This window comes from Phasianus colchicus, chromosome 1 (assembly GCF_987193195.1).
Source record: "Phasianus colchicus chromosome 1, bPhaCol1.hap1.1, whole genome shotgun sequence".
Lineage (NCBI taxonomy): Eukaryota > Metazoa > Chordata > Aves > Galliformes > Phasianidae > Phasianus > Phasianus colchicus.
In genome coordinates this window covers 41,823,074-41,850,886 of record NC_143436.1, presented here as the reverse complement: position 1 = coordinate 41,850,886, position 27,813 = coordinate 41,823,074, and the positions used below count along the sequence as shown (strand labels likewise).

The following is a 27,813-nucleotide window of genomic DNA, read 5'->3' as shown; positions in this document are numbered from 1 at the left end:
ACAAATTTTTAAAATTATTTTGCAATTAAAATGTTCTTAGACTAATTATAATGCAAAAGCCTCACGTCAAATCATTCACATTTCTCAGTGGAACATGTTTTTTCTTTGTTGTACCATGGCAATGAACCCTTAAGGAATTTCTTAAGTGAATGTGGCAAAAATTTTTGATAGTAAATTTATTTTTCTTATGATTTGGGTGTGTTTTCTTTCTCTTCTTAACTTCTGCCCTTGTGAGATGAGGGAGTTGAACAATTCTTTATAAAATTATGCATATTCTGAGGTCAAAAGTTTCCAAAGATTCTGAGTAGATCCAGACAAGACAGAAAATCAAATGTATGCAAAAATATACAGAAAGTTTAGTGACCATGTAAAAGAAAAAAGTTAGGAGTGAAAAATACCACTCAGCTGTGAGATTCCTTAGAAGTATGTCTTTTTGCTAAAATAATAATTAATAATAATAATAATAATAATAATAATAATAATAATAATAATAATAAAATGTTATTTTAAAAATCTAGGACAAACTAAGCATGGGATTCTAATGGAAACTAATTAGTTTCTACCATCTCTGTCATAATACACTACGACAGTATGTGCTGTTTTGTCATCTAACCAAATTGTAGTTCCTTTGCCTTAAATCAAGATCAGCACTCTGTCCCAGCATAATACGTTTACACATTTAGACTGTTGATTAAGACTACAGTTTTTTATAGATATTTAGTAGAACAGAGTCTAGATTAGGAACCAGGATAAGCTTGAAAAATTGGGCCTGCATGAAACAAAGTTCAACACAGCCAAGTTCTAGGTGTTGCACTATCCTCCATTACTTTTTCTTACAAAAATCTATATCATAGCAATAAAAGTTGTGAATAGTGGTAATTTTTTTTTAACATCCTACCTTTTTTTCTGGTTAATAGCAAGAAGATTTGGCAGTCAGGTAGTCTGAACCAGGAAGTCCAGGATCCATCTGGATAATCGACTCATCCAGATTTCCTTTATCGCAGACAGAATTTTCAGGTTCTTCTCTCTTCACATGATGATTGTGATAATATTCACTGGAGAGCATGACTGCACAGTCCACAAAGCAAATAATTAAGAAATACATATGTAAGAGTGTTTCCAGAGAAAGTAATAATTTTAGTTGGCTATGATCAATATTCAGTATCAGATTTACACCTGTAATAATTAAATTTAAATTTGTGTTGCTAAGAATTTCCAGAAATATCTAATTGTGAATATTTCTTACAACACTTTGTTGTAAGTGACTGCCTTCTTCTACAAGATTAAAATGCCATGAAAATCAAATGTGATCTTAAGGTTGCCTCTTGAATATCACAGCATCTACTTTGACTACACTCATTCCTGCAATAGGAGCAGTTGCTATTGAGCACTCCCAAACAAATCCTTCTGTTCACTGTGAGAATAAAACCATTCAGCTCTGGAGAAGATAAATTTAAATAATGTGATTCTGCTAAAATGTTTTCTAATTACACATAATGTTATATGGTAATTACAGATGATGCAAAACAAACCTCAAATTATACTTATCATTTGAAGAAGTCCTTTTCTTCACTAAACTCTTTTCAGCAAATCACGTAATTTAATGATTTCTTTTCTAAACTGTGGAAATGCATTTAAAGAAATAAAAAAAAACATTTTTAAAAAAAAAAAGTACCATCTGCCAAATCTGTAACCATAGCAACTCTAGATCCAGATGTAAATCAGATTTGTCCCCAGCAAACTGTCATTAAAAAAAAAGCTATTAACAGTTTTTAACTTATAGGTCCAGGAAAAATTAGATAAAATAGAAACTATTGCTCTTTCAATAAATGGTCTTCCTGTGCTAGTCAGAGTCTGAGCTGGCATAAAGTGAGATGGCACTACAATGCATTTTATAGATAGTACAGACAACTTCCAGTTCTTATGATGCAGACCAACATCATTAGCATAAATCAGAAGGAACTGGATTTTGAACAAATATACATTACTATGTACAGCAGATAAAGTTGAAAGAAAGGAGTTGTTTGGTAGCCTCACCTTGGAAGAATTTGGGAAGAGATTGCTGCTACATTATCCTCAGTCTGTGTTATGTGTAATATTATGCATGTTATTTATCCCAGTATGATTGCGTTCTCTATTTGTACTCTGGACCCTTGAAACAAACAGGAAAAGAAAGGTAAGTATTGATACTTAAACTGATGTTACATAGACGTAATATCATTGTAAAGACAGTAAGTCTCCCCAAAAGAACAAGAAGCTATCAATCATGAATTTGGGGCATACAATCTGGACCTGTACAGATGTCTGAGTGTACTGGGGGCACCCTTCTCTGTTCAGCTTCTGTCAGCTAAATGGACTTTCTTTGGTCTAAATACATGCTAAGTAAGAAGATCACACATCTCTTCTTTATGTAAAGCCACTTTTCCCCAAATGGGAGATACATTCACTGTGGGAATAAAATAGAGAGCTAAGAAAATAAGAATACATCTTTTAACAGTTCTGAAATACACTATTTGATTTATGTTTAACTGCTTCCTTTGTAGCAGGCGTTACCCAACACGCCAATGGAAACTTCTTTCTTTTGAGTATGTCTGCATCCAATAGATAGATATTTGTAAGATATTTTATGTTGTTTTAATACAAAGTTACAAAAAGAGTTTGACATCTGATTTGCCTATATGGAGTTTGCCCATAGTGATTATTGGCAGATACCTATCCTCTGAAGGACAATCAAGTACTTTCAAAATAAAATCACCCTGAATCATCTACTTCATGGCATTTATACATCTATTAATGATGTGTGAGAAAGAACTTCAGTTCACTATAAGAATAAAATACTCAGTTTCTAGAAAAACTGTTTAAATTACATCATTTTGCTTCTTCGCTTTAAATTTGAGGGTAATCAACTTTCTTAATCTTCTTGACATATCAATAATAGTCATGGAGACACCTATTCTGTATTGCCACTCTATATCATTTGTCAACATGGTGGCACTTCTCAGAAGGATCTTATATTTGGAACCTTATTTCATGTTTCAAATATTCTTCATAGGATTCTCTTGTCAAGTTTTGTTTGAAATTGGAATTATAGTGCATTATGAAAAAAAAAAAAAAAAAAGTTAATATCTATATAGCATGTCATTAAATGAGATTAAGTGAAATAGACTGGTGTAGCCACAGTCTGTCAGCCCCGCAAGAAGTGCACCAGGGGGACAGTTTGCAGTAAGCGGAGGATCCCTTACCTTCTCACACACAGGCTTAAGAAGGGGACCTAAGAGACAGGGAGGAATGAAAATAGGTCCATGCTCGGGATAGCAGGTGAGTCTCCTTCTAGTATACTTCATCTCCTCAGGTGCTCAACAGGTATGAAGTTCTATGACTTGAGGGACAGACAAACGAGGATATTGGTGAAGGTCTATCCAGGAAGTTATCTAGGGTGAGTCAGTCAACCCCACACCTCAAGACTGCCTCTGCCAAGAACAAAAGAAGAGGAATTATCACAAGTGAGTTCCATACAAAGTGAACAGAGGACCTGATATACCAAGCAGACACTGTTCACAGAGAAACCCATTGCTTCCCTGAGGACCAGATCAGAGACATTAGCAGGAAGCTCCCAAGTCTAGAGTGTCCCTCTGATCAATACCCACTTTTTTTTGTTCAGGTCAGCAGTGATGAAGTTGCAGAGTGAAGTCTGAGAGCTATCAAAAGGAACTTTAGAGCACTGGGGAAATTAGTTGAAGGAGCAGGAGCACAGGCGGTGTTTTCCTCAATCCTTTCAGGGTCAGGAAGGGCTACAGATGGGAAAAGGAAAACATACCTGATCAACAGATGGCTAAGAGGTTGATGCCATCAACAGAATTTTGTTGGTTTTTTTTTTTTTATTGAATCATAGAATGGCTTGGGTTGGAAGGGACCTCAAAGATCACCTAGTTCCAAACCCTCTGCCATAGGCAGGGTTGCAACTCAATAAATCAGGCTGCCCATCTAGCCTGGACTTGACCATCTCCAGAATGGGGCCTACTGGAGACAGATGGGGTTCACCTCAAAGGGAGAAAAGAGTTCTAGCCCTAGAGTTGACAAGGCTCACTGAGAAGGCTTTAAACTATGTTTGGAGGGGGAAGGAGATAAAATCAGGCTCTCTATTGTTGAGCCTAGGGGCAGTATGCCAGCCTTAGAGGTAAGACCAGTAGCCCAGACAAAGTGCATTTATGCCAATGCACACAACATGGATAACAAATGAGCAGTCTAGAAGCCATTGCATGGCAAGAAATCTATGCTATGGTTGCCATTACTGAAACATGGTGGGATCACTTTTGTGATTTAAGTGTTGCAGTGGATCACTATAAGCTCTTCAGAAGGGATATGCAAGGAAGGAGAGGTGGTGGTGTTGCTCTCTATGTTAGTGAGTGTTTCAGTGTTGTACAGCTCACTGCTGGTAATGATAGGGTTGAGTCTATGCCAGCAAGGATAAGGTGAAAGCCAACAAAGCTGACATCCTGATGGGAGTTTTACATAATACTAAACCAGGATGAAGAGATGGATGAGGCATGAGGCATTCTACAAACAGCTTGCAGAAGTCACACAATCACTAGCCTTTGTTCCCACGGGGTACTTCAGCTTACAGAAGTTTGCTGGAAATACAATACAGCAGAATGGAAACAGTCTTGGAGGTTCCTCAGGGCATGGAGTATAACTTCCTGACACAGCTGGTGAGAGATCAGAGGAGGTGCCGCGCTAGACCTGCTGTTCACAAACATAGAAAAACTGGTGGGAAATGTGGTGGTCAGAAGTCATGGACAAAGAGACGATAAGATAGAGTTCTTTATTTTTGCTGAAGTGAGGAGTGAGTCAGCCTGTACTTCCGGAGGGCCAGTTTTGGCTTCCTTAGGGCTCTGGCTGAAAGAGTACCTTGAGAGACAGTCCTGTAGGGAAAAGGGGTTGAAGTCTGGACTTTTCCTTAGGAGGAAATCTTAAAAGAACAGCTTTTGCTGAGACTCCAGGAAAAGAAGGTTACCACCTTTGTAAGAAGGGACAGGCATCTTGAGAAGAGTACAAGAATGCTGCTAGGATATGAGATGGAAAATTAGAACTACAAAAGCCCAGCTAGAGCTTAATCTGGTTACCACTGTAAATGATAATAAAAAGGGTTTTTACAAATACCTTAATAACAAAGGAGGGACAAGGAGAATATCTATCCTTTATTGGAAAGTTCTATAATTCAAGGGGAAACACTTAACAACCTGCTACTCCACCTGGACTGTAGGAGTCCATGGGGCCAAATGAGATCCACTGAGGTACTGAGGAATCTGGTGGAGGTGATTGCTAAGATATTCTCTGTCATTTGTCAGCAGTTCTGATTAACTGGAAAGGTCCCAGGCAACAGGAGATTTGCTATTGTGACACCCATCTAAAAGAAGGGTCAGAAGGAGGATATGAGGAACTGTCAGCCTGATCTCAGTACCATACATACATTTGTGAATATATATATATATATATATATATATATATTTATATATATCAAAAGGATTGCAGTTTGACAGTTTGTAATAGATCCACAGCAGGTTTAAATAAGCATTGACCCATAAATGTTAAGAGAGTTATGCCTATTTGCCTATTTACACAAAGCCAACATGTCAGGCTTCTATGCTGTTATATTCTTTTGGGATATGTTTGGGACTAGATTATAAAAATTTGTTGTATCTTTGCAGATACATTTTCTGGATAGTTGTAGTGCTTGACTCAAGAGTATTAATTTGTAACAGAAGAGAAAGAAAAAAAGCAAGGGGGAAGGGACAGATATTTTAATGTAAATACCCATCTGCTGAAAAAAGCCATTAATAAATCCTACCAAATGATATCGTTCCACTCTAATGAGGAATAGTCAAGGCACAAAAACAAACAAACAAAGAAAAACCCCATCTGGTGGGATTTATGCACTTTGTCAGACAATAACAGAGTTATTTGGATGAAATGACCAAGGCGCAAACAGATTCAGGTGAGCAAAATATTCAGGTCTGGATTTTAAAGACACTACTGAGTGCATATCAAGGTTTCTTTAAAAGTTTTTCTCTCTCAAAATATTGCCCAACTGCTGTATAGACAGTACATTTTCTTATTATTTCTTACAAAGAAAGTTTTTGTTACAAATAACTGTAGATCACAGTTATGAAAGGGAAGAGGTATCTTTAAATAAATCCAGATGAATCTCACATGTACTACCCATTGATTTACACAGTTCTATAGTCCCAGCCCTCCAATACAAAGCAAGACACTTATGGAATTCCACCTAAGGGTAAGTGAAGGAGTTGGGCATGATAATGAAAGGACGGATTCAAAGAATATAAATTTAGATGCATATTTTCATGTATTTTTCTTAGCTTTAGAAAGATATCTGCAAATAATCCTAGCCTAATTACTATTTCCTTTGCATCATTATACTTAAGAAGACAGTAATCTCAAATTTCATTAAAGTAAAAAATAATTCATTTCTTGGATTTTTTTAATCTCAATATTTATTTAATATCAATTTCTAGAAGAGAAATCATGTCAGAGAACTGCGGTTCCATTTCAATTCTGTCATACTGAAAAATTGTCAGATTTACATATCATCACCATAGGGAACACCATAGGAATATCACTACATAGCATGTCCATTTGAAAAAAAAAAAAAAATTTGAAAAAAAAAAAGAGATATCAATACACAGTGGAGTGAAATATTCAATAGGTATACTAGAATTAACAGTGGTTGCTTAACTGACACGAGAAACGTTATTAACATAGCTATATACATCTTCAGTGTTTGGTTTTGAAGTTCAGAGACTCAGGTACAAATACTAAGATTAAAATTATCATTATCATATGAATGATGATGAAGACTGGAAAAGAAATGAACACATGATATTATTTAACTATAGCAGATGGGGTATGGAGAATATGAGGTAATAAAACTCATTTAAGATAGATGAATTTTGTAGACTACAGTACCTGTGAGGTACCTTCTGTCCCAGCCTTGTAGATATGAGCCTGCTGCAATTCCTGTTCCTGTCTAGGGAACCAGGAGTAAGGATGCCAAGCACAGTTCCTGAGAAGCATACACACACCTACACAGGACAGTTAGAGATAAGATTTAATAAGTAGATAGAACAAACACATTGAGGAAGTGCAGGATTCAGTCAGGCATAGGGAGGCGTGCTGACAAACCAGCATCTGTTTCCACGTATGCAGGCACATCTATTATTTTTCCTTCTATTTTCACAGGCTTTCATCCTCAGTCTTCCTTGACTCTTCTTGTTTTCTGCCTCCAAGCTGTCTCCTATAAGTCTCATATTAATCTTCTACCTATAATCATTCATCTGATCCTTGTTGGATCTTTGTATAAATTTCTAAACCTATATTCAGATAACATAACCATATCTGAATGTAGCTTACAAAACTAGAATTTACAGCACTAGAATTTACAGCACTTATTTTCTGTAACCCATCCCTTTCAACCTGACCTTTGTTTCCCTTAACATTTCTCAAGCAATATCCCCAGTGGCAGTCATGATGGCTGAATCAACTTGAGCAGATAAGCATCAGTACAGTCATGATGGATGCAACGAGTCATGATGTCTGCATCTGACTCAATGTAGATGGAGGAAAAACAGATGACAACACAATATCCAAGGGGCAGTTTGAGCAATGTGCTCACCGGACCACAGTGTTTGTCAGTATCAGACTCAAAACAAATCTGGAAGAAACTGACACCTGCAGTCAGTATGCAAATATGACTGTGAGTCAATCATGTTATGACATTAATGCTGAGCAGTCTAAGAGAATATTAGAAAGTAAGAGGATCCACTTTGAAACTAATTACTCAATGGTAGTGTCTCCTCTATGAGTATGTTTAACACTATTCTTTATGCAGTAAATTGTACCTTGTAATCTCAAAACTAGCTTCTGTCTTATGATTAAGATTTATTAAATCACTATTTTCTATCAGCATCTATCTTAAGAGTGAAGGACATAATTATATCTGTGACACCATTTCAAGCTAGCAAAATTGAGATCATGCAATAATATAAAAAGAGCTAATGAAAATTTGGCTGCAAGTCTGGCATATTCTCCTCAGTGCTCCCCGTCAAGGAAGAAATTCATGGCATTTTCATTAAAAGATTTACTGCATTTCAGGAAATACTATAAGGCCTCATGAAAACCTATTTTAGTAATATATTATGTTTTGGATTTATTTTGCACCCCAGTGTTTATTTAGAAAATATTTTTTTTTTAATTGGAATGCTAGGCATTGATCAATCCAAAGCTACAGAATCGCTAGTCATATGCAGATTCTTCTTTAGTGGGGTGGTTTCAAACTGATGACTATCTAAACTCCACCACATCACTCTTTCACTCCTCCTCAGAAAGAAATGGGGAAGAAACTGCAATGAAAAAAGGACTGAAGTTGAGATAAGGGCAGGGAGATCACTCACTAATAATTATCATAGGATAAACAGACACAGCATAAGGCAGATTCTTGTAACTAAAACCAAACTAAAACAACCTTCCGTCAAATCCACTCTCTTTTACCTCTTCTCCCTCCAAGCAGCACAGTGGAACAAGGGCGGTGTTCCATAACACTTCATCTCTGACACTCCTTCACAGCAATACTTTGCCCCAGTTCCAGTATGGAGTCCTCCCACAGGGTTCCACCGTTCCCAAATTTATCCAATATAGGCTTCCCACAGGCTGCAGCTGTCCAAGTACTGCTCTAATATGGGTCCATACCACAGGGTCCACACTTCAGGAGTGGACTGCTCCAGTACAGATGAATGTAATTCAAAATATGACTGAAAGTCAAGCATTTACAGCCTTCACAGCCACTATCTTGATGAAACTTTGCTGATGGCATTATTGTCTTTACAGCTATACTTTCCTTTGACAAACCCTTTTCAGATGCACTCTGTCCACAGCTATAATCTTCTTTCTTTCTTCAGCCAACCCTAGTTTTAATTAAGCTTTACGCAAGGACCAGTTGAAATACAGATTACACAGTGGAAAAGCGTCTCACAGGAAAGTTCAATTTGCATCCCACATTTTGTTTTGTCAGTCTATTTTCAGCCCCACCCAGCTTCCTCTTTTCTGTCAATTCTAACCTCAGCTTACCATAGGAAAACAAGCTTTTCCATGTAACTGTAATTAAAATTTTGTGTTGTTTTATTTGGAAATCAACGAATCCTTGTAGTTAAAATGTAGTTTTGAAAATTTCTCCAGAACAGATTCACATTAAAAAATTGGTTGAGGTTGACAGGAATCTCATAATCTAGTCTAACTCGTCAGTAGAGTACATTGGTCAGGCCTGTGGCTAGTCAAGTGTTGGATACCTCCATGGAGACTTTACAACCTCTCTACACAATCTGCTTGACCATCCTCAAAGCAAAGAAATTCTTTCTTTCTTATGCACAGATGGATTTTCCTGTATGCCAATTTCTACATTGCCCCTTGTTCTGTCAGTGGGTTTTCGTCCTTCTTTTTCCTATAATTCTTTATGGGTCTTTACGTTAAAACAGACTGTTATAATCTCTAAGACAAGAATTTCAACAGGACAGAGAAAATGTCCTATAAGGAAATGATCTTTAAGACACATCACCCAACTTTAAAATCAGATTAACTACGATGGGCTATGCTTTTTATGATATGATATTTATTCTTTTTTTTCAATTTATCATAATAGCCAGCCACTTTTTAAAAAACATTTTCCTTTTCTGTCATCTGTTAATTTTAGGTTTCTACAAAACTTTTTCAATTGATCTTTTGGGGAAAAAAGAAAAAAAAATAAAACAAAAGACAATTACTGAAGTAAACATAAAACAATCAGGACAACAAATACAACAAGCTGTATCAGTTCTTTTCAAACACTTTCTGTTTTATTGAATACTAAATTTACCTTTGAAAATGTATCTTTCAGATATTGGACAACTTAATGAACTTTATATTAATCCATATTGTTTCCAAAACATTTAGTATCTTCTACACATGCTTCTGGCATACAATATGTGATTCTGGAAATATGCAATAAAATATTAGCCAGTATTAAACTTTCATTTTCAATAAGCTATCAGATTTTTATGGAAGTCTCCTATGTTGCCACAATCCTGAGGAAATATCCTTATTTAATCATCTTTATAAATTACAGTGTTTTTATATCATATTGACCTTTACCTATCATGAGCTAATTTCAACTAAATATATCAGATGAAGTAATTATTTGTTCCAAATCATAATACAGTTATTCAAAATTGCTACAAGTGGTTTTTCTACAACCATGCATAAAATTGATCACAGCAATGACTAACAGAATCATACATTCTCCTGTAGTTCAAAGTAGGGTAAACCTTTAACAGACGAAGAAAACCTTTTCTAAAATTGCTGAATATAGTCTCATGTATACCTTTTTTTTTTTCATCTTGTATTTGTTTAGAGAAATTCCTTAGTCTTTTACAACTGATATCTCTCATGATTTTGTTAGCTCGTTAGTTTACCAACTACTCTATTACTTCACAAGACTCATCATTTAATTAAAACATTTTCTTTTCTATTGGATATTAAGTTCCACCAGTTCTTCAGAAACCTAATGAACTTTAGTGCTTTTTTTGACTCTCTGGGGTCCATATCTCAGTCTTCTCATACTTCCTTTTTTTCAAAATGCCTACTAGTTACAATTCTAAATCTTCACAAGTTCCTTACTCATCTATTGTTCCTTATTTAATGAATATGAAGCAGTAACAGCATTTTCTTTCAGAAAGGAGCCATGTGGAAGATACAAATTTCTCACATCACTAACTGCCAGGAAGTGTTTTACTCTTACATCACTACTGCTAAACTGAACTATGAAAATATGAAAACAACACAACTGAATGTCTCAAGTCATTCAAAGTTGTATTTTGTGGTGCCATAGATATGCTACACTTCTTACTGTGTATTTCAGAATTTTTTATGAGAAATTCTCAACCCATTAAAAATGGTGACACTGGAAGTTAAGAGGTTAGTTCAGAGAGATTACTAAACTGGTCTTCAACTCTTCAGCCATAGGTAGTCCCTTATATACTTTGTAATGTGTATTTCAAACTTTTCAACACATAATAAAATATTTTAATTTCCTTCACAAAACTCTAACTTGGATTTTTAATTCTCTTTGTCACTCACAGGATGCCAGTAATTATCCTTTCCAGAAGCAATTATAATTTAAAGAGTTCAGATTCAAAAAGTTTTTATTTATTTAATCTTGTCAGGGTTAGCAACTGATAAATCTTCTGTGTATTGACAGTCTTTGTACAGTGTGAAGCTGGTGGATACATTTGAAGAACATCCTAATTTGTCTGGCTTAGAAGACTGATAACAGATCTTTCACCTCTGTTAGTTGTAGTGTTTGGCACAGAGACATGAACATGTGAATACCTGTCTCTTTTCTTGGAACATCCAAATCTGAGATTCTCAACTGAGTTTTTTCTCAGTAGCTCAGTTTCCAGTATTTCTTGGAACTCCATCTGCTCTTAGAACTCTTGTGAAGGAGAACCAAAATAAATAGTAACTCAAAATCCTGAACACAATCTTTTCAAGTGAAAAAAAAGTAAATATTTTCCTTTTCAAACATACTAACAGTACTTTTTGTGTGTGTGTAGAAGACATTGTTTCTCTCTGTTTTGAATCTTTTACAGGCATTTAAAAGGATAGATGGTGGTTTTGCAATTGTTCAAGAAATTAACATAATTTTTAGTTCTCAGTACTAATATGAGAACTTACACTGTATTTTCACCAATGTTTACAAAAGGTTGCCATCAATAATGACATATTTAATTTGGGGATTCATTTCATGCCTGTAACAATTTATAATTTAGATAATTTAAACTTAAGTATCCAAATGTTCTATTTGTAATATAAGAATGAAATACAGTATCAACATCCAAAGGTCTCAGAAGAAAATTCACATGAATGTATTTAAAAATTGTTGTTTAATATCCCAATTATAAAATTCAGTCTGGCTTCTAGGAAGAGCACAATTTTACTTATGTTTTACTTACATTCAAACGATCCAATTCTTCCTTGATTTGGACATATTATTTGAAGAAAGTGCATGGCCAAGAAAAGAGAAGTGCTGGAACCGGCAGATATTATGTTGCATGTTTTAGACCTTCATTCATTCCAATATGTACCCTTTATGTATACCAACAGTCTTTAAGTTTCTCTTCCAGATATTTCAACTTATTAAGATTGAAATTCAATATGCAGTTTTCTTACTGCCTTTTTTTTTTTTTAATGAGGACTAGTTGTTCTGCTCAAAATGATAACTTTTTTTTTTTTTTGCCAGCCTATGTAAACGGTATTGTACATCTGATGAACATTTTATATATATTTTCTGCTGCAAGTCTGTAATATTACTAGTGTACCCAAATCCCTTAACACTATAATTTGATATCATAATTCAAAAATCAGTCTACCTAGACATATCAGTTACATATAAGAGTCTGGAATATCTTAAGTATGTAATTTTATGTCCTTATTAACAACCAGAGACACTGTTTTCATCCAAAGTCTTTGTTTTTAATAAAGACAAAAGAACACCGATGCTTCTTATTAGGCATTATTATTATTATTTCACTGCTGCAACAACATGCATCCTTCAAATCCTACCTACCTTCAAATCCACCGAGCTAGTTGCAAAACTATGATTTCAAGATAGTATGTTTGCACTTGATTCTAGTTCATACCTTTTCAGCTTAATATCTTGGGTACGTAGTAGGAAGAGATCTGTACACTGACATAATTCAAAATTAAGTCTGTTAATATTTTTGTAATTTTACTTTGTGAGAGCAGGGCTGGTTTCACGACTGAATGTTAGTTGCTGAAATAATGCACATTTAGATCATACTTCCAGTATAATTTCACCAAAAGGAAGCCCAGTTCATGTACAAGAGTTGCCTCAGCAGGTGTGTGGGAAGAGTAGTCCAATTTCACAATAGCAGTCAGACCCATAACAACACAATCCTCATTTAGTATATATCATAACTGTACATACCACCTTACTTAGCATGATAGTATTTAACAGTGCTCAAGTGGAAAAAATCAAGTGTAAAATTAAGCCATGGAAAAAAAATTGAGATTTTCCACTCTTAAAAAATATTTTTTTCTAGGATTTAGGAAGAGAATGACTACTTTTGATTTGAGTTAGGTTCTCATAAGAGCCAGTGTAAGTCATATGAAGAAAAAAGGATAAAAAAAGAAATAAATCCATTACAAAAGCAGTAATTTCTTCATTTTAAAAGATTGCTTTTAAAGACCTGGAATTTCAGGAAGATCAGAGGAAGAAATGAGATCTAAATCTTATTTGCATTGCTATTTCTTATAGGGAAAAAGCAACATGTTCAGAAAGTTACCAAATAGAAATGATGGTAAGAAGTAGGAAGACTTGAATATGTTATTAGCTGAGCTCAGCAAAAGTGGAATAAATAAATAACTTCCCACAGCTTATTATGATTGGTGTCACAATAAGGCAATACATTATGACTTCAGCTAGAAACCAGATGAAAACAATATGCCTAGAAATTGCATTCCAAGGTAGTAAGAGGAATGAAATAAAGATAAGGAGGATCATTTGGACAAGGGTTAGCTGAGAAGCTCTAAATCTTTGGAGCTATCTATCTTTATTTGGTAATAAAATCAAGACTTTTTAAAGCAAGGTTAATTTTCACACTGAAATTAAGTCAGCACAGAAAACCTACGAAAGCAGAATTGCCTCTCTCTCCGTTGTCTGAATCAATAGTAATTCCATTCCTGGAAGCAAAATTATGATATATCAGGATGTCTCCCTTCCTAGGAATATTCAAAAGCTATTTAGAGATGGCTCTGGGCAACCTGCTCTAGGTGTCCTGGCTTGAGAATGGAGTTGGACCAGATGACCTTCAGAGGTCCTTTCCAAACTTAATTGTCTTGTGATTCTGTCCCTTCAGCTCACTGCACATAGTGTAAGCAATTTCATGGCAAAAGGAGAGATGAGAAGATAAAAATCATGCAAAACCTGTAATAAATCAAAATTTTATGTGTGTTGCAGTAAGGGCTGTAAATATCTGATGGCCTGTTAAGGGGAAGTAAAATAATATGCTAGGGGTCTGTAAACATGCCTAACAGACCAGTAGCTCATCATGATGGAAATGACATCAGTATCAGGCCCCAGATTCACAGAACATTCACAGTGAAATGAGAAAGTTACACAATTCCTAACATCTCTTTTTCCTTCCTTTTTCCCAAGAAAGATTTAACACTGAATCAGAAAATGCGCTGTCTGCTTTTGACTTTTGAAAGCTGGCATTTTCTCTTGTGTGCATGTCACTTTTAATTCCATTCAACACAAACTATAAAAAGAAAGCATTTGAATAAGTCACTACAGATGAATTATAAAAACTATCTATTAACTAATGATCTACAGATGAATGTCATGCCAGCTCCTTAAATCTACATAGCATGTTTAAAACCTAGGGAGCTATTGGATTTTCCAACAGGTGACAAAGAAGATTGCACATCCATCTCCACTGGTATCTAGCCACAAGCAGATATTCTTATTAATCTTCCCGTTATTAGGTGACAAGAAACAGAGCTTTGTTTTAACCACACAAGATCAGAATAGGATCTGTTTCTTGCTGCTGTTTTAAGAGATCATCTAGTGATAAAATAATATTTAAAAATAACTAATGGGCATTCAGCCATCCTGATATCCATTGGCCAAGTTAAAAATAAAAATTTGCAACGGATTACATGGCAGTATTGTTTATCAAAAAAAACAAATCAGTTGTGTTTGCTTTGGGGTTTTTGTTTTGTTTTGTGGGTATTTTTTGTTTGTTTTTGGATTTTTTTTTTTTTTTTTTTTTTTTTTTTTTTTTTTTGCTATTTTGCTATATATACAAAGAAAGAGCTAAAATCTTTTGGTACATATATTTAATGTGTAATTTCAAAGAAACTGAAGTATAAATGCATATTAACCATATTTTAGTTTCTAAAAACCATACTATTTTCCCACAGATTTTACACAAACTCGTACGGCTAATCTACTCTCAAGGGAATTTTTGCAGGTGATGTTCTAAAAAGCAGAAGAGTCATAACACTATACCATATTTAACCATAGTATGGATGCTGACTTGTAGTCTTTTAAATCAAAATTTCTGTGCTTGCCTCTGCTGGGTATTCACTTCTGTTCCTAAAAACTAGTACTACAGCTTTAAGATTTACAAGTCTGAAAAATGATGAAAGCTGCAAATCTTTAGGACATAAATAAGACTTAGATTAGGTTCAAACACACTAGTCAACTCAACCTAAAGGAGCCTATCAGTTTAACATAAAGATGATATGGCCCTATCAGTCTCACAAACTTTCAGCATAATCTGGATCACAGGTCACAATGATTCAGATGTTTAAATCAGATTGTTTTCCTCTGGTTTATGATGCCTCAACTGTGCTATGGATGTCTTCTCCATTTCCAAAATCACAATCTGCTCTGTCAGCATAGTGGGACTGCTGTCGCTGCACATTGTTTTGACTGTAATATATCTTACTGACAATATCACCACCTTTTGATTTACATTGACAGGCTTCAAAATATAAGAGTGGAATATTCTCCAAGGCATATAATCAATAACATCTGCAGCATTTCTGGTATTTCCTTTGCCCTGTTTGTACCATTACTGTCTCTGTTGAAACTATATCACTGTAAATGCTACCAAGAATATATGCTGGCATTTGTTTACAGCATTGTTTCGACTGTACTAAAAAATTAGGTCTCAGAGGAATCTCAGAAATATTTTATTGTTCTTATACTCAATTTATTTTAATAAATAGGATGAGGAAACATACACTAATATCCTTAGTAGCTTATTCTCATTTTTTGCAAGAAAAGACAATAAAGGAAAAGCATTCACAGGGATAATAACCTTGGGGGAAAAAAAAAATATAATTAAACAGGCTTTTTCTTTGAAAGAAAAAATAAATTGTGTTCAAGTATTAAAATGAGATACCTTTTGGAAAAGCATTGTCATAAAAATAGCCTTAAGAACAATATAGGACAATATGAATAAGTGAAAGTTGACATTATTTCTAAGTGTGTGTATTAACATTATTTCAGTGATGTATTCTCTAATTTACAAAATTCACATCAAAATAAAAAGCACAGTTGAAATGATTATATTAAAGATTGGAGAGTAGAAACCAAGTTGGTAAAAAAAATTCTGATTGACTAAAGGTCTGTAGCCGAACAGTGGAGAGGAAACTATACATAATTTAAATTATGCAGTGTGGTCTGATTTAGTTCTAATAAATGTATCAGACACTGAGTTCTCTGAGGTTCATTTTAGTAACATTTGCTAACTGTTTAATTATGGGACAGACTCATGAATGTTCCAAATTACTACAAGAAAAAATAAAATAATATAATATTTATTGTTGTCAGCTTAAGCAAGAAAGTAGTCATTGCAATTGCTTTTCATAGAATCATAGATTGACCAAGATTGGAAAAGACCTCTAAGATCATCCAGTCCAACCATCCGCCAATCACCAATATTTCCCACCAAACCATATTCCTCAGTTACACCCTGTGCAGCCCACTCTCTTTAAGAAGAACCTATTTCCTAACTTCCAAACTGAATCTCACCTGGTACGACTTGAGACCATTCCCTCTAGTCCTATTGATAGTCACGTGGGAGAAGATGCCAACTCCCACCTCACAGCAACCTCCCCTCGTGTAGAGAGCAGGTGGGCAGGTGAAGAAATGTTTTACTCCATCAAGCTAAAATGTTCAAATTTTCCATGTCAAATTCTAAGCCAAAGAGATTGTGTTTAAAAAAGAGACAAGAAACTTACTGAGGTTTCTCTATTGAAGTGGTAAGTAAATTAAATGGAAAAGAAAGATGATTTTAGCAATGGTATATTTTATATACAGGATTTAGATGATGTTGTGCATATCCAGTAAAACTATTCTATCAGGAATAGTAAGATGTAATGAAGAAAGGAAAAACACGTTTATCAACCATGTACAACTCAGCTATGGCAGTACTGAATGTGCCTTAATGTTCAAGTGAGGGGTGACAGACAAGGGCATGGTGCAGCAATTGTTTTGAAGGCAGTTTTTCTCCTATGACTTCAGCTCGGGGGACATGGGAAACTACAGACTGCTTGGGAGTTAGTGAGCAAGGCCCCTTGACAAAATGCATTTGAATGCATTGTAGTTCATCACTGCTCGTCACTTCTTGATGCAAGCAGGTCAGAAGGCTGGATTGGCTGAGCAGGGATTTTCTTCTAGAGTTTAAGCATAAAAACAAATTGCATGGCCATTGGAAGCAAGGTCGAGCAATATGGGAGGATTACAGAGATACTGTCTGATATTGTAGGGAGAAAGTCAGTACAGCCAAAGTTCAATTACACTTGAAGCTGACCAGAACTGTGGGACACAACAAAAAAGGCTTTTATAAATAGCGTTAATAACGAAAGGATGACTAGAAATAACATTGTTCTTTGATGAGGGATGGTCATCTAGCAAAAAGGGTTGCAAACAAAGAAGAAATATGTAATTCCTTTTCTGCCTCTGTCTTCAACACTAATTATTATACCCCTGAAATCCTGAGTAGGAGAACTCTGACTTCAGTAAAGATGAAATCCCAGCCAACCCTGAACTTGTGCAGGATTTACTACTGCAGCTGGATACATGTAAATCTATGGGGCTCAGTAGGATTCATCCCACTGTATGTAAAGAACTGACTGGTATCATCCTAAAATCTCTCTCAATTACTTTTCAATAATCTTGTGAATCTGGAGAAGTCCCAGTCAACTGGAAGCTGGTAAACATTGTCCCAGCTTCCAAGAAGGGAAAGAATGAAGATCCTGGTTTATCAGTGCCACTTTAGAGCTAGACAAAATTAAGAAGATAATTCTAGGACTTACTGAAAAACACATGAGAAAGAACGCATTTATTTGTCACAACCAACACGAGTTCACAAGGAGGTGCCAGATTGTGCACATGGGACAGAGTAACTAACTCTGCATATAAGTACAGATGGTAAAAGAGGCAAGAAAGCAACCCTGCTGAACCTGATCTGGTTAATAGCAAGTCAAACATGAGTCAGCAGTGTGCCCCAGCAGGCAGAAGAGCCAACCATACCCTGGGGTATATATGGCCCAGCATTGACCCCAATCAATGAAAGGGATTGTCTTGTACTGCTATGAGGTGCAGTGGCTTCACCTCAAGTACTGTGAACAGTTTTAGGTGCCACAGGAAGGACATGAAACCATTGAAGAGCTTTCAAAGATGGTGAAGGGTCCAGAGGGCACGACTATCACGGGGAAAGGCTGAGGTCCATTGAACTATTCAGCCCAGACAAGAGGAGATTGAGGGAGGCCTCATGCTGGACTACAACTTCCTCACAAAGGGAGATTAGGGGCAGGCCTCTTCTCTCTGGGAAAGAATGATAGTAATAATGATCCCAAGGGAATGGCATGGAGCTGCATCAGCGGAAATTCAAGGTTCAGGTTGGATATCAGGAGAAAGCCCTTCACTCAGATGGTGGTCAGACACTGAAACTTGCTCCCCAGGGCACTGGTCAAGGCCTCAAGCTTGCTGAAAAGAAGAATCATTTGAACTGTGCTCTCAGACTCATTTTTAATTTTGGAAGGACCTGTGTGGAGCCACAAGTTGGACTTGATCCCTATGAGTCCCTTCCAACTCAGGATATTCCATGGTTCTACAGTAATCTCAGTAGTATGCTGAAGTGTATACATATATAGAGCCTGTGAGAGAAAACATTAACCTGTTTGCATGGTTAACATACATAATTCGTACTTATGAACCATCTGTTCTACCAATAAAAGGTGAAGATTTCTTTAGATATGCATAAATCTGTATTAATTTTAACTCAAACTAAAATTTCAGTAATTATTCTTAAACTGTCATCCAAATGAAAATTTTAAACAATCTATAAAATAGGAAGGAAAAAAAAAAATCCATGCAATAAAACTGTGTACAAAAAGCAATTATATCAGTACTTCCAAAGCAATATCACATATTTCTAATGTAAGAAGGGAAAATGAGTAGCTTCAGGGTTTGATTTATAAATCTTGTACTCTTTATTAAGATTGACTAAAAACAAATTTTTTTTTTCCTGTGTTTTTAAGTTCTTTTCCAGCTAAGGACAAAGAGATGTGGGAACTATTGCATAGCAGTAGTCATCCTGAAATCTCATCTTATGTATTTTCTTAGACTGGCCCAGTATCTAAATATGCAGACATTTTTACTGCTGGAAAAAGTAGGTGCTCCAATGACAGATAAATTTGTCTCAAAAATGAAGATTTACAGTGAGTCTCCAGAAATTTAAGGGCATACCTAAGACCCCACGGAAGTCCAAGTGGTAGAGAGGCCTTGCTGAAGATGTATCACACTGAGGAAAAAAATTGAGACATAACAGATTGAGGACTTGTCAGTGAATATAGATGAAGAAATAATGCTTTGCTTTGTGACAACAGAGTTAAGGTGATCACATAAGAACTGTGAAACCTGTTATTCCGTTCTAGTGTCTGGCTTCTATATATTATACTACCAATAAAAAGAGCAATAACAAAAATAATGCTCTTCATCTCAGCTGATGCTACTTGCCATGACTTCAGAGCTAGGCATAGCTCTTCTTTCAGTGTACATCTTTCCTAACAAAGGATACACGTTTTGCTGATTCGTTTAACTAGAAGAGATGAAAAATCAGAAAGTCTTTAGATAAAGATCAGAAAATACACTGCACAATCGTGGTTAGGTTAGGATAATTTTCTGGATGAGAGATCAAAGTGGGAGAAACACGTAAAAAAAATCCACAGCTCATTTTTTATTAGAGGTTCCTAAACACCTGGCTCTTACACTGTAATAGCACCAACAACTGCTGTCATTCTGAGAGAGATCAATGAAGAACTTGATCCTGTTAATGTATGTTCAGCAAGCTCCCTGAATGCTCCAAGAGTACTCTTGGAGAACATCTCTTCAGAAACATGAAGAAAAGACTAAAGTTTTTCATAGGATCCCATGTTTCTCAATACTTTTATATCAACAGTAAACTGAAATACAGTTAAAACGTGTACTAGAAAAGAATAGCAAGAACACATATGTCATCTACATACATGTACCCTAGAATTCTGGTAATTTTTCTTTTAAGGAAATTAAAAAATTAACAGGGCAAGAAGAGTAGATAACGGAGATGTTTCCACATTACAAGAATTGCAATTTTTAACTTGAAGGACACACATTTTTCCTTAATTCCTATTAAAAATACCTATATTTTTCTTAAGTATAAAGTACCTACATAGTCACTTATGAACTCAGTTTCTATCACCTGCTTTTATTGTCTGCCTAGGTTAATAATAGTTTCCAAAATACAGACAAATCTTGCCTACCTTCAAAACTTCTCTAAGAAAAGAAATACAGTCAAACATGAGTGAATTATCAATTTTTCACAGGCTCCACTGTAGAACAGTTTTAGAGCAAACAGAATTCCTTTAGTAGAGCTTCAAACCACAAGGGCCAAGACTCAAACTGACAGTCACGAAGAGAATTATAGTACGTGGAGTACTTGTAAACATTTTCTCCACATTTCCTTTTGTCACTGAGGTTATAAAAAATAGATTTTAGCTTCAAAAGCCATTTAAAATAGTGAAATTTAAATTTTCTCTATGGTTTTCCTTGGCTGTCACAGCATCACTCAGATTTCATTTCATATTGTGCAAATATTAAAGTAAGATTCCTACAATGACTTTACTAGTAGCACAATACATATTTTTGTGTCTTGACTGGCAGGTTTATACTTACAGCAATTAAATAGAAATTAAGTTTCAGAGTGGTTATTAAACTTGTTAAATAACTTGTCTACTGCTCTGCAGAATATTTTTATTGTTAATATTCAGAAAAACGGTTTATTGATAGGAAGATATCTTTCGAGAAGGACCTGAGCACAATTTCTGCAAAAAGTAGAAATAGAATACAAATTATATACATTAGTTAATAACAGAAAGCATATTAAGATTGGACATCTATTTATCTGTTATACCTTACTTGCTATAGCTATAGTATTTATAATTCACAGCTGGTTCTCCATTGGTATAGGAGACTTCAATTTCAGTCCAGAACAAAGAGAAAAGGCTAGCAACTCTAACATTAAAAATGTGAAGTTTCTTTTAAAGAAAGAGAGAGAGATTTCACATCATTTTTTTATACACTTAATTATAGGTATAGCAAGCCTTTCAAATGAGAACTTCTAGTATTTGTCAAATTTGTGGTGGTGTAACCCTAGCAGGATCACATGGCCCTTTGCTCACTCCCCTTGCAGGACAGGGGAGAGAATCAGAAAGAAAAATGCACTAGAACTTGTAAATTGAGATAAAGACAATTAACAGGTAAACAAAAAGTTGTGTGCAAGCAAAGCAAAATGTGTAATTCATTTGCTACTTTCCAGTATAAAGCAGATGTTCAGCCACTTCCAGAAAAGCAGGGCTCATTATGTGTGAAGATAAATGCTATCACTCCTGCTAACCCCCCCTCTTCCTTCTTTCCCCACCCTATATTGCTGAACATGATGCCATATGGTATGGGATATCCCTTGATGGGTTGGGGTCAGCTGTCCCAGCTGTGTCCCATCTCAGCTGCTTGGCACTCCCAGTTCCTTACTGGCAGAAAAGGATGAGAAGCTGAAAACACCTCAGCTCTGTTCAAGCACTGCTATGCAACAAGAACAAGTGTGTTGTGACCACTTATTTCATGACAAATCTGAAACACAGCATCTTATGAGACACTAAAAAGAATAATTATGCCCATACCTATGACACCTATGAATATTTTTAATTAAATCAACTCTGGTTTAAGAACTGAAGTAAATTGCATTTATATCCTTTTGATATAAGGTAATAAGTGTGTGTAAACGATCAGATATTCCCAGTTCTTGTGATTCTTCTATGTTAATCAGCAGATAAGTTCCATAGGCAGGAACTCAATGTCATATAGTTGCTTCTAGAACAGGACAGCCATTACAGCATAATGTTTTCAATTGCTTTCTTTGATTCGAGTGCTTCAGGACTACATAATTTTAAGCATTAAAGAGGAGCTACTTGTTTTTACTTTACCTTCACATGACATATATCACTGCATCTTTACATACAAAATGAGTTGAAATAAAGGTGAAAAGAAAAACAAAGCATTTCAGTCATCTTGTATTATGTTTTATATCATTTTGCACGGATTTTCAGAATGTCAACTTTTAATCATATTTCTGGTAAGGAACAATTTTCAGCATTTCATTCTCCCTTTCCCTGTTCCCAGGAGGACAATAAATGAAGTTTGCATTCTCTCCTGTATTAATTCAATCTGAGGCATTCCTCTCAACCTTAATGATATTCAGCTTGTTTATGCTATTGTCTTGTTTTATTTTCCCTACTTTAAGAATTTACATTTATACCTGTGCTAGAATACTTTATTTACCTTTCTTTCATTATTACATTTATGATACTCTCCTGTCTCTTGGAAATTTTCCTGGTGTGTCAAATACGCATATAAGAAAAAGGAAATATAATTTCAGATGAGAACATTATATCTTGAAGTCCTCAACAAAGTATCCAGACAACTCAGGCTGTACATACAAAAAGTCCAAATTTTAATGTAAAACTGGAGCAGTAATTGCTGTATAAAACTCTGGAGCATTCTTGACTCAGGAATAGATATATTTTAATGGCAAGTGTGAGTATAGAATAAAATTTATTTTTTCCACATAGATCTTCACTTCACAGGTATTCTGACAGCTTTTCTTGAATATTAAGTGTTCAAAACCAGTTCATCCAGAAATATAGAGCCTCCAGATGAAGTGTTAAAGTATGAGTCAGACAATCTATTTTAAATTAAAAACAAAGGCATTTAATTGAACTTGCTTTAGGCTACTGACCCTGGAGATGTTAAAATAAAATAGAAAGTCATTTCACCAGCCACATTTTCCTAATCTCACAGAGTATTAATCATGTCTTTTGTAATGAGAAAATTCTACTAGCTATTGAATTTAAGATTATGTATAAAAACATTGAAAAGAGCTTATTTTAACAACTATTTTTATCTTCAATATTTTTAATGGAACAATTGGATCCTATACAACATAACATGTAACACATTTGTTATATATACATTAATATGACAAATTCAAGCTCAGTACTTGTGTGACTGGATATACATCCGAGCATGTATTTGAGCAGTCAGGTTGTGTTTCTTTTCCTTCAAAAAGTGACTACTACCCTCCATTACAACTCTATTAATCAAACACTTCCACAGTGAAAAGATTTCTATACACTGGAAGAAACATCATGCTCTGTGAAAGCAGCAAGATAAATAGCTAGTTGAGATCATCTCTGTTTCAGCTCTCCCAACTTTCTGCAAGTAAATCAGTTGATGAACAGCATCTAAACCGCTACATTTACATTTCAGCCAAAAATATAGTTTAAATTAGAGCCCACTCCTGCAGTGCTTTAAATGCCTTGTTAAATGCTTGAATTCTATGTCCTCAACAAGTCCAAAATATCTAATATCTAATATCTCACTTAAGACAATTGGGCTATTCCACAATCTGTACTTATAATCTAAATGATGCATAGCTTCCCATTTTATTCAGCAGGTTGCAGGAGCCCTCTGCTCCACATAGGATTCAGAAGGACTCTGATTCCTGGCATCACAAAGCAAAACTGTTCTACTTGTGACTTTTAACCAGGATTTTTTCCCATTGAAAGCAAAGGTGCAGGTATTGCAAAAAAAAAAAAATCACTGTCTCTGCTTCACCTTCAACAATTGAATGCGTATGCAGCTGAGTTGTTCGTAGTTGATTTAATCCATCTAGAAAAAAATTGTACTGCTCTGCCCATTACTTCACACCATTCAAATATTAAAAAAAATACGCAAAGATAAATGTAGAAAGAGAAACTATAGTTGTGGTGTTTTAGTGCTCTAACAAATCCTTCTCTTCAATGCAATTTCTTTTTTCCATATAGGTAGTAACAGTTTGTCAGTGAGTAGACTGTCTGAGCTGCATTTCCTTCTTAAACAGTAAGAAATGTTATGTGATTGCCTCACTGAGCATAATGAACAAAAAGAAATTGAAAAATCTCATTCAATAAGTGTGCTTCAATAGTTTTGATGATTTTTTAAAAGATACGTCATGTACATATTGCACTTTTTTATTTCACTTTGAATGAGAAACTACTAGTGCCACTTCAAATTAAGTCTTCCAGTTATGAATTTAAATAGACAGTTACTGGGCAATTCAATCAATAAATACTAACTGATTGTTAAAAGCAAATTCAGACAGGATTAGTTGTGTAATGGATACATACATATTGTATTACTATAAAGCCTCAGTTTTATAGGGTTTTACTAACCAACTGCTATTTCAAATGCTTATAAAAATCTAACTACTCTATTAAATCCAGTTCTTTAGCCTGAATGTGATGGATTATATACTATTCTGTAACCATTTGAAACTGTTGTATGCCGACCTGGATATTGGGATTGTTAGCATATGCCTGTATTTTGCAGCTAGCAGAGTTAGATGGGCAGTGGCTTTCCTGCTGTTATCCAGTGAACATACACAACAATAAGTAAAACCAATAATGGAAAAGGCAGTGCACATCAGTCCCTTTAGCCTTCATCAGCGGTAAGGCCAACTGTTAGTCTTCTAAAAGGAAGAAATCCATGCCTGAAGTGAACCCATTCCCCCACCTTCAAGGTGATTGAAATGCAAATGTTGACTCAGACTCAGGAAAACATTGAGGTTGGAAGGAACCTTTGGGGACTGTATAGTCCAATTTTGAGCAGAGTCAGCAGGTTATTCTAAAACCAGCTACACTACAGAACTTACTTAACAGGATTGTCCCTTTGAATTAGAAAATCAGAATAACCCTCTGCCATTAAAAGTTTCAGCACAAAAGTTCATTTTAAAGGTGCTCTCCAGATGGCTATAAGCACATATTTTCAGCCTCACCAAAACTATCACATTTTGATGTGATTTTGTGTCTGAGGCACAGCACTGTTGTCTCTTTGTATGCACCTTGAAACTCATAATCTATGAATTTCAATGGGAAGAATACAAAACTTCTGTTTTCAACAAGAACTTTCGCATGCAATGATCCAAACATGCCTTAAGGGGTTACTCTGCCTCAGCTAAGCCACAGTAGCAGACTGTACAGCCACAACAAAATGTCAAACATGATAAAAGAATCTCAAGGAAAGAGACTTAAGCTGACACATTATAGTTAATACTAGAATACATACACAATAACATGTACTCAAATAATTTTTAGTAGTGCACTCATATCTAGTAGGCAGGTTTTATGTCTGAGCCACAGCACAGAAACAGGAAAATCAGCACCCACTGGCCCTGGAAATAGCATCTGGTGGAATCTATACTAAGTAGTAATTGACTCTCAAACAGATACTTCATCACCACTATGTATAGAGTTTCCAGATGCTTTTTTCTCTCAGTAGAAATTTTTCATTCTTAATTTATAGATTTTAAATGGTGATGACTTGGGACCATCCATCTAACTGTGTATAAGCATTTATAAGTGTGTCTAAGGTGAGTGTATGCTTAACTAATTTCTAGGCATGAGCTGTGAATGTGAGGAAAATGTATGAACAATAACGAAGTTTCACACATTTCCATTTTTAGTCTGAAAGTCCCCATCTCAATGTACTCAGAGAAGTTTCAAATTTTATTGCCACCGTAGTAAAAACAGCAACTCAATAGCAAGTCTCCATCCAGCCAGTGAAAATCCCAAAACTTAGTATTCTGATCCAGTAAGGTATTTAAACCCACATGATTCCTTAAACACAGGAGTAGTCCCACTGAAGTCAATTACACTATTTATTTGCTTTAAATAACACATGGGCTAAATATTCTGCCAAATTGGGACAACGGAGAAAGCGTCTCACAGAAAAGAAAACTGCTATAAAGTCCATTCTCTGTTGGGGGCTACCAGTTTATCTTTTTTTTTTTTTTTTCCTTTTCCCTGAGTTTTCACATCTGCTTCAGGCTTTCTTACTCACATAATTCCATTACCTCCAAGAACTTATAGACTTATTTTAAGGAAAATATGCTAAACAGAGGCAGAAGCAAATTTTTAATTATAATAAAGCAGCACAGCTCTAGAAGACCAACAAGAAGCAGTTCCTTTAAACACTGAGACAACTCTCCACATTACTTCTGTTTCTGCATCAGACGCAAATGGTCATTTCTCCACAGTTACAGACTGAGAAATTCTAAGAGATAGCGAACTCAGATTGTTCACAATAAATTAGTACAAGTTTATTTAGCAGAACTTTGTGGGGAGGTTTTGCCTGATGGTCTGGCATCTTCCTTGACTAGGCCTTCAGTATACACTGAAGTTCAGAGATAAGCAATTTCAAGCAAGCAGATTATATCCCTGTTCAAAATGTGAACCTTAGTGCAGAATACTGCAGCAGAAATTAACCCTAAAAAGGTGAATATCTTTACATTTTCTGTGCTCTTTCACCAAATCAAAGCCAATACAGAAATACTAATCATTATATAGATAAGCATACTGCTGGTAACTTAACTATGTACTGGAATTTTAGTTCCCCATTTTTTTTTAACGTATTACGCAGTAACGCGGGACAGCGCTTTACATTGTCTTTCCTGCTGTTTACAGTTTTCTGTAAAGTGTAATAATGAATTATTACTCAATTCCTCATTAATATTATGTATTTCCAAGTGGAATTTTACAAATCATCAAGACCATGAAATTATTTGCTTTAGAAGACTCACCTTACATTATTTTGTCAGAAAATACTGATTAATACCACCTACAGCGAGTTCAAATTGCTTTTAACTTTAGCACTAACAGGGAAATAGTACTGGGGGGAGGGGTTGTTTGTTTGTTTTTGCAAGTCCCTCCCATTGGCTGTACTGTTCTCAGACAATAAGTATCCATAACAATCTTCAATATAAATTTGCATAAATACATAATGAGGAACAAATAAATACGCTTATGACAACAAAATGCATTTGTAAAAAATGGATTTTGAAGACACTTAACCCTGAGAAGGCAATTACACTATTTGATGGAGTAAACAATAGCTGTAACTGTATTAGAGAGCTAATAACATTAGTGTTGATCATGTCTCTGCCAATAAGTTTCTTTTTACTCAGTGTTTGTTTCAGTATAAGCAGGCTAAACTTTAGAAAACATTTAATTTCAATATGATTATATTAAGGTTTCTAATGTCTTGTTAATTTGGTGGTGGTTGTGCTGTTTTTTCTTGTTTTATTTCCTTAATTGTCTTACTTTGTTCAAGCCTGAAGTAAAGAGGGAGAGATGCTATGGAAGTACCTTATTCTCAAGCAGCTTAAAAGTGAATTGTGGTAGTGTGTGAAAATGCTATGTCACACATCTTCATAAGGATGAAAAAGAACTGCTTTTGAAAATTATTGCTTACAATGAAAAAAAATCTCTGAAACCTTCCCTTTGGTACTATCACCTGTTAACCAACTGCAAACATCCCACTGGTACGTTCAACAGTGAAACATGGTTTAACATCTTGTTACTTTCAAAGGCTTGTCGTGTAATAAATGAATATACAGGTTATCATTAAGAAGCATACAGGAAAGTCAGGCTCAACAAGTCACCATATTAAAGAGGAATGAATGGAAAACTTACCCTTATCCTAAGCTTGCTGAGAAGACTTCAAGAAGAGTAATCTCCAAAAGAGACCTTCCTGTAGTCCTA

The 27,813-nt window shown here is 35.2% G+C and overlaps 1 long non-coding RNA gene across 1 annotated transcript; it reads right to left on the bottom strand.

The window, feature by feature from the left end:
- Positions 1-904: 904 nt before the first annotated feature.
- On the bottom strand, positions 905-27,813 carry LOC149919527 (uncharacterized). The gene is made up of 6 exons (XR_016463633.1): positions 27,745-27,813; positions 19,391-19,445; positions 6,985-7,100; positions 3,243-3,470; positions 2,038-2,152; positions 905-1,068 (listed from the first exon to the last, which is right to left on the bottom strand). It is a non-coding gene; the product is annotated as an uncharacterized LOC149919527 (long non-coding RNA).